This window comes from Cyprinus carpio, chromosome B23 (genome assembly GCF_018340385.1).
Source record: "Cyprinus carpio isolate SPL01 chromosome B23, ASM1834038v1, whole genome shotgun sequence".
NCBI lineage: Eukaryota > Metazoa > Chordata > Actinopteri > Cypriniformes > Cyprinidae > Cyprinus > Cyprinus carpio.
The window spans coordinates 22,514,743-22,522,519 of record NC_056619.1 but is presented as its reverse complement, the minus strand read 5'-3'; the positions used below and the strand labels follow the sequence as shown (position 1 = coordinate 22,522,519).

At 39.6% G+C, this 7,777-nt stretch overlaps 1 long non-coding RNA gene across 1 annotated transcript; it reads left to right on the top strand.

Moving 5' to 3' along the window:
- The first annotated feature begins 804 nt into the window (after positions 1 to 804).
- On the top strand, positions 805 to 4,326 carry LOC122141977. Its single transcript, XR_006158254.1, has 3 exons — positions 805 to 1,134; positions 3,238 to 3,331; positions 3,451 to 4,326. It is a non-coding gene; the product is annotated as an uncharacterized LOC122141977 (long non-coding RNA).
- Positions 4,327 to 7,777: the final 3,451 nt, after the last annotated feature.

The following is a 7,777-nucleotide window of genomic DNA, read 5'->3' as shown; positions in this document are numbered from 1 at the left end:
GTATCCTGCCCAGGCTGATGGACAGCTGAATCTCTTTAGCCTTTGTTCTTTATTTACAACAGTCAGACTGCTCTATACGCTGGCCGATTTCACAGGTGAATGCACGCTATTCTCTGGGAAAAACAATTGCGGTACGGCAAAAGGATATAAACCAAGAAAAAGACCAAGTCTCTCTGAGGCGGAAATAGATCTAGCACCTCTCAAATCACCTTTCTCCCTTTAGCCAGTAAAACAAGCTCATTTATTCTCCTTTACCATCCTCTTATGCAAACTGTTACTACCGCTAAGAGGCACTACATGGCCGAGAAGCAAGAATGAGTGTTTTCTTTGTCTTCTTCAAATGTGTTTGTTAGAGGCCCATCCCTCGGAGCACCAGAGGCCCTTTTACTGCAGCTCAGGCATCATGGGCTCTGCTCTCAGTAATCACATTGCCTCTTCCCCCAGTAGAGATCTACGTGCATAGTGCTTATCAACTAGATTACCGCCAGGTGAAGATGGATAACCCAATTTGCGGCTCCTCATTTCGGTGGGTGTAGTATTCAGTGTCAGCAAGCATTAGCGGATAAAGTGTATTGCTTTGCTTTGATGGGTGTGGCTGAATCGCCTTTAAGATTGAGACGTACATGCACTTGGGCAGATGAGATGTGTCCAGAAGCACAGCTTGGACAATGAGTTTGAGTATACTTCAGGTTCAGATCACTGCTGACCATAAAACGTGCAAAAAATGAAAGCTTACTGAATAGACCAGAATGGACTTTAGTCGGGGGATACCACATTGATGTACAGTCTGGTCATTAAGTTGTACTGCTGTATACCTTGGTGTTCTTTGATAATAGCCAACCAAACATTGAAAATATTTCTAGAACAGTGGTTCCCGACCACGTTCATGGAGGCCCTGCCAACACTGCACATTTTGCATGTCTCCTTAATTAAACACACTTGATTTAGGTCATCAGCTCATTAGTAGAATCTCCAAGACCTGAAGTGGGTTTGACAGAAAAAGGAGACAAGCTTGGGCAGGCCGGAACACAGCAAGCAAACATCAAGCCGTCAGCGAGCATCTGTTGGGCTAGTAGACTTTTTGTTGTTGTTTTTGTTGTGTTCTACACGTTTGCAGTCGTCAGGCTCAAAATGGTAAGCAGGAGCTGCTTTGTTTACATTTCGTATATCAGCATATATGCTTGTTTTGGTTTCTCCATTTGAATGATGAATTGACTAGACTATTGATACCAATAGTCATTGACTTGAATATTGATTGAATAGACTATCGATACCTGCTAATATAGAGAGTTATCTCTTTAAACGCAGCTGCAGAACGCACATGCTAGTTTGCAGTAGTGTTGTCAAAAGTACAGACTTCGGTACCAGTCGGTTCTAAAATTTTAAAAACCCGCTAACATTTGAGCAATGTTGAGCTGATTCTTAAAAACTGCTGATTGGCCAATGTGTTCACATGCTCAAAAGATATGACTGTGATTGGCTACAATGATCATCACTTCATGCTCTTCATCGACCGCTCACACAGACATTTTTAAAATTTCAATACCAACTGGCACTGTACCGAAGTCGGTACTTTTGACAACACTAGTTTGCAGTCAGTTGTAGTCTATGTAGCCAAAGCTTTTTGGTCCAGATGCAGCTGATACAAGCCAACAACACCTTCAGCTTTCGTTGCCGCTAGTTCTTTGAAGTCGGCTTGTTGTGTCCTGGCCTAAAGGTCCAGAACACATTTTGGTCCTAAAAAGGCCTCTTAAAGGGAAAGTTCACCCAAAAAATTTAATTCTGTCATTAATTACTCACCCTCATGCCACTCTAAACCTGTAAGACCTTTGTTCATCTTTGGAACACAAATTAAGATATTTTTGATGAAACCCCAGAGCTTTCTGACCCTGCATAGACAGCAATGCAACTGACATGTTCAAGGCCCAGAAAGGTAGTAAACATAGTTTTGATGATGAACAGCTTGGAGATGCTGGTTGACCAGCTGAACCTGGACTTGGCATGCAAAAGCTTGAACCTGCATTGAAAGTCATGTTTGTTTAAACCATGACTATTTCACCAGTCCTGGAAGGCCATTGTCCTGGAGCATTTAGCTCCCACCCTAATCCAGTACATTCAAGCAAGCAAATCAAAGATTACTTGAATAGTCAGGCATGTTGGATAAGAGTTGGAACTAAATACTGCAGGATAGTGGCCCTCGAGAAGCAGAGTTGCATAGCCCTGGTATTCTCAGCACGGTAGGCATACACAGTTCACATCTACATAGCTAAGCGTCTTTCATTTTTCACAGTTTCTGTGGGTTAATGAATATCAGTGACACATAGAACCAGTCTGAGTTTTGATGGGTCCCAAGAGGTGTTTTTCTCAGGGCCTTGCACTTGAACGCTAGTGCATGAAAGGGGCGACTACACTTCATGTTACCGCCGGTAATGCATCGCAGCGTTATGGATGGGCCTACTGTCCACTGCCTTTCAGTGCAAGGGAGGTCAGCATCTCGAAAATGAGGGCCATGCTGCCCTCTAAGGTGATTACTGATAAAGAATGACGTGCTGAAGGGAGACGCAGGGGAAATATACGCCAGAGTCCAATCACCTCTCCTGCCTCAATACATTCTCTCATCGGAAGGCCTGTATAAATACAGCGAGAACGAATACTCCCCTCTCCTTATGAGTCACTTCATCTCTGGAAGAGGACAGAAGGTTGAGTCATCAAAAATGCAGGAGGGTTTTGGCGGAGTATCCACATGTTCTCTCTGATATTGTGATGAGGTCTCAAATATTTTCAAACATACTGCATTTTCTCTGTAAGATACTCCCTGTCATAGTGAAATGGCCTGTGACACGAACACTGTAAAAGACACAGAGAAAATGGTCCATGTGGGAACCCTGTAAGTTTAACGAGGTTGTTTTTGATGTTGTTATCATGCAAAAGGATGGATGTAATGGTTAATGTGTGCAAGAAACAGCATATTCACTGTCATTGTTTCAAAAATGGTACCCTTAGGGGTAACACACCTTGTCACCACGTACCCTTAAAAGCACAACATTGTACCTTATCTATCCCTAAAATGTACTTTATAGTAGTAATACTATGTTGCCTAAAGGTACTACTATGAACCTTTTAGTAGTAAATAAGGTGCAAAGATGTCCCCGCCCCAGTGACAAGCTGTTGCACCCCTAAAAGTACAATATTTGCACAGTTTTCTGAAAGTGTTTGAGTGTTGTCCTAACCTTCCAGGCGTTTGGCTTCTGTTTCCATGGTGTCACACTGGGTAGCTCTGCCCATAGTGAATCATCATTGGTCCAAGATCCTGCACCTCATAGATCTACAGGTATATATTAAACACAAAATATGATTGTATTGCTTTGCACAGTATTCTTGCTTTCAATGTGGACATATTACTTACCTGGTTATATTGGCTGTTGTTGTTGTTGTTCTCAGTTACCACAGATCTCGGTTTCAGAGAAAGGACAGAAAACATGTTAACCTTTGTATATCTTCAATGAAGCCCTAGCATGCAATTGTAAAGTATGTCTAATTTAAATAAAATATCCGACCATCACACACTTTTTAACATATGATACTTGAACATTGTTAAACATGTTAGCATGTGCATAAAAACACAACATTTTGTCTTTTGACTTCTAGCATGGCTAGCTAAAATAGTAGACTTTAAATAAAATCACAAGCTTGGCATTTCTGCTTTTTAAACCTCCAATATGACCAATTTGAAGTCCATTACCACAGTTAAACTTTTCTGTCACAAATACTATTCATAGACAATTAGCTGTCCATTAAACTAATTAATGTGCATTAAATTAACCAGAATACTCCTAATAAGAAGATTAGATCTTCAACTCAAATCCAAGGATGTGTTTTCGTACCCACACACAAAGAAGTAGACTGTCAGAGAAGGAGAGAAGAGAGTTCATACTGTTTGAGCCTCTGTGTGTGCACACATATACTCTGAAATATTAGGTTGTTAGCAAGCACCATTACGAAGTGAGAAAGGGAGGCGAACAGAGAGCCATTCTTTCACGAGGAGGTGCCATGTCCCAACCATCACACTCCCGGCTCATGAGGGCTCCAATGGCACCTGAGGGGGAATCTCATGGCTGTCATCCCAGAAAGCCTCCTGCACTGATGCAGGCCTGCCATCTGCTCTCCATATGAGATAAAAATGAGGAATTGTCTTCGAAAAGCCATCTTTTTCTCTTCTTCAACTCACCAACTGAAAAATCGTTATTGCTACGATATTCTGGAAACAAGAACAGGAAGCCACATCATTAGTTTCTGGTTGACTAACGTAGTGGGTAATTACCTTAAATGCTAAGAGAGTTGCTGGGACATTCCTGTTATGCAGTACGTTAAAAAAAAAATAAAATAAAAAATGAATAAGCTTGTGTTGTAATTTAAGTAAGTATTTCTATCAAAGTGAATCTTATTAAATATATTCTATTTACACATTTGCAAGAAAATAAACCGGATGGAATCTAACAGTATAGAAATAAACACCTAAAGCTTACATGGATATATCAACTTCAAGTTAAATATATTTTGACTTAAATATACTTTGGCCTAGTGGTTAGAGAGTTTGACTCCTAACCCTAAGGTTGTGGGTTCGAGTCTCGGGCCGGCAATACCACGACTGAGGTGCCCTTGAGCAAGGCTGCCTACGGTGTGTGTGTGTTCACTGCTGTGTGTGTGCACTTTGGATGGGTTAAATGCAGAGCATGAATTCTGAGTATGGGTCACCATACTTGGCTGTATGTCACTTCACTTCACTTCAGAGTGAATCAAATCCATTGCTTAAACTTACAATTGTTTCTTCTGTTGTTTTCCCTCCAAAATGATGCCACTTCCTGGCGGATGATGTCATTAATGAACAGACTTTTGATTTAAAAGGGACATCACACTTGTGAAAAACATGAAACACACTTGTTTTCCAATTACAACAGTATTTTTTAATAAACTCTCAGTTTTCAAATTTTAAAAATAAACATGACAAATGTAGCAACATCTAGTAAAATATTTGTTAATTTTTTTTTTTTGATTTTTAAAATAAACATGACAAGTACAGTGTGAGGGGAAAATGCATTGTCTTTTTAAAAAATTGTTGAATATTTCTTAAATGCTAAAAATGAAACCTTAAAGGCCCTGCACAGCAGGAATGACAATACTATACTTAAGCAGATTTAAATGTAACAATACAGGCATATTCCTCCTGTAAGTAACCTCTCTTTGCCTTTCGTTTTGTCACTCTGCGCAAAACAGAGCCTATGAGAAATAGCATTATTTTATGACACCAGGAGGAAAAACAGTAGAAAAAAGGAGAGAGAAAAAGGGAGATGGGCAAAAAAAGGTCCTTCAGGGAACATGGTGTAAATGAACTTCCAGGAATGACACAGGCGAGCAATGAGGCGTGGATAGAAAATATACGCTGCACATCATCGGATAGAGATGCCAGTGGAAATGGCTTCATTGAAGTGTCAGCCCTCATCCATCAATCAATCATCCGCAAGAAACAATAACGGCCGCGGCGATGGTGCGGCTTTTATGGGGCTTACTCATGGGTATCGGCAACAGCACTTAAGGGTGGCTCTGACACAGGAGGAAAAAGCGAGGTTAGGGGTATGCAGACGCATTTCACATGCAGGTAGAGCGCAGGAGGCAGAAAAAGAGAGTGAGAGGGGCGAGCGGGCGGGGGGGATCACACTTAGTGGTCGTGCTTTTGCAAAAAGAAAAAGAAAGAAAGAGCGAAAAACTCCCCTTGCAAAAAGAAAAATTGCCCGCCGCCCCGTGCTCCTGATCCAGAGTGTAGAAAGGTGCAAAACAAAGCTGTCTTCCATCTATCATTCACCCTCCATCTATCAATTCTGTGCTGTGTTTTGAGATTGTGATGTTTAGGCTTTGTAATATTTATGGCTCGATGATAGAAGGGAAGACGGGCTCAGGCAGGCCGCCGTTAGATGTATATTTTCACGGGGTCGTGACCTCGGTCCTGTATCTCCCTCGGCGATTTGGTTTCGAATACGCTAATGAACATCTGGGGAAGAGCGATGATTATGCTTTTTGTTTATAAGATGAAATTTCCTGAGCAGTGTTCTTTTTGTCGGCCAATTAGAATGGTGAGGTGTTAAGAGAACATTTAAAGATGTTATTTAAAGGTATAGCACATCCAAAAAATGTATTATATCAATACTTCACCCTAGTAACAGAAGCCTGTTTCTGCAATGGAATAAAATTATTATTAATTATTTATGTATTACTTCTCTCTTCCTCTCTCTTCTGCAAAGGTAATCGCATCTTTTTATCTTACAATTCAAAAACATTTTCTTGCAATTCTTAGTTTATATCTCCCGATTCTAACTTTTTCTTGGAATTCTGAGTTTATATCTCACAAATCTGAGTTTTTTCCTCATTTCTGATTTTTAAAAAAAAGTCAGAATTTTGAGATAAAAATTTGCAATTACCTTTTAATTTTTTTTTTTTTTTTTTTTTACGGCACAAATAATTCAACAGAATTGTGATATGTAAACTTGGAATGTAAACCTGAGAAAAAAAGACAGAATTCTGAGTTTGTATTTTGCAATTCTGACTTTTTTTTCTCTCTCAGAAAGTCTGAATTGTGAAATAAAAAGTCGCATTTACGTATTTTCCTTTCATTTTTTTTCATGGCGGAAACCATACTCTCCATACTCTTGGGTCATTTCAAACCTATATGCTGTTGTTTTTCTGTGGATCAAAGAAAAAGGCAAGAGGAAGTGAAAAGTTTGGAATAATTTATAATAAATAAATAATAATAAACAATATTTTTGAATGTTTTTGATAGTCTCTTCTGCTCACCAAGGCTGCATTTATTTGATAAAAAATACACTTAACATTTGTAATTTTGTGAAATATTAGTATAATCTTAAATAACTGTTTTTCTATTTGAATATATTGTAAAATATAATTTATTCCTCATTACTTTAGTCTTCAGTGTCACATGATCCTTCAGAAATCATTCTAATATGATGATTTGCTGCTCAAGGATCTTTTCTTATTACTATCAATTTTGAAAACAGTTTTTGCTGCTTAATTGTTTGAGGAATTTTAATTTGGAGGTGAGCTATTCCTTTAAGATTTTAGGAAATACTACACTATTCAACAGCTGGGCCTGTTTTATTGTCAAAAAAAAAGTGTGTTGAATATTTTTGCCCCATTTTCAAAGAACAATGACAACAATGTCATTTCTTCAAAATCCTCATCCCATAAATGGATTCAGCCAACAGAGAGCAAATGTGGGCTGATGGAACCAGCAAAATCTTTAAACGACACAACAGTCGCTTGTACTGTATGTACGTCTTTTGATTTCCCCGAACCAGGTCTCTTGATGGCTTCTTAGCAACATGAAACATGACACATCATCCATTATTCTGAACGTGTGCCTTGCTATCTTAGCCTGCTCCATATGGTCCTGCTTGTCTCCAGACACCCAAATCCCTTTCCCGAGGCCAGCGGCTGTTTTTTTTTCCGCAAGAGCCATTATATCTCCCTTCTTTCTCAGAGGGATCCACCGATGATGATGAGCAATCACAGAGAACGCCGACTTTACATCTCTCCAAAAACACAATTCAGATTCCTTCAGTCTCACCGTGCTCGTCTTGCCCAGTTGCTAATTCATGCAAGTTGACAATCTGGAGGGGGCAATTATCAGTGACAACAGCATCGGCCATGAAGAGGTCACATGACTGATATGAAGATTCCACGTGCTGCTTTTGTCTGGAGTGAGGAG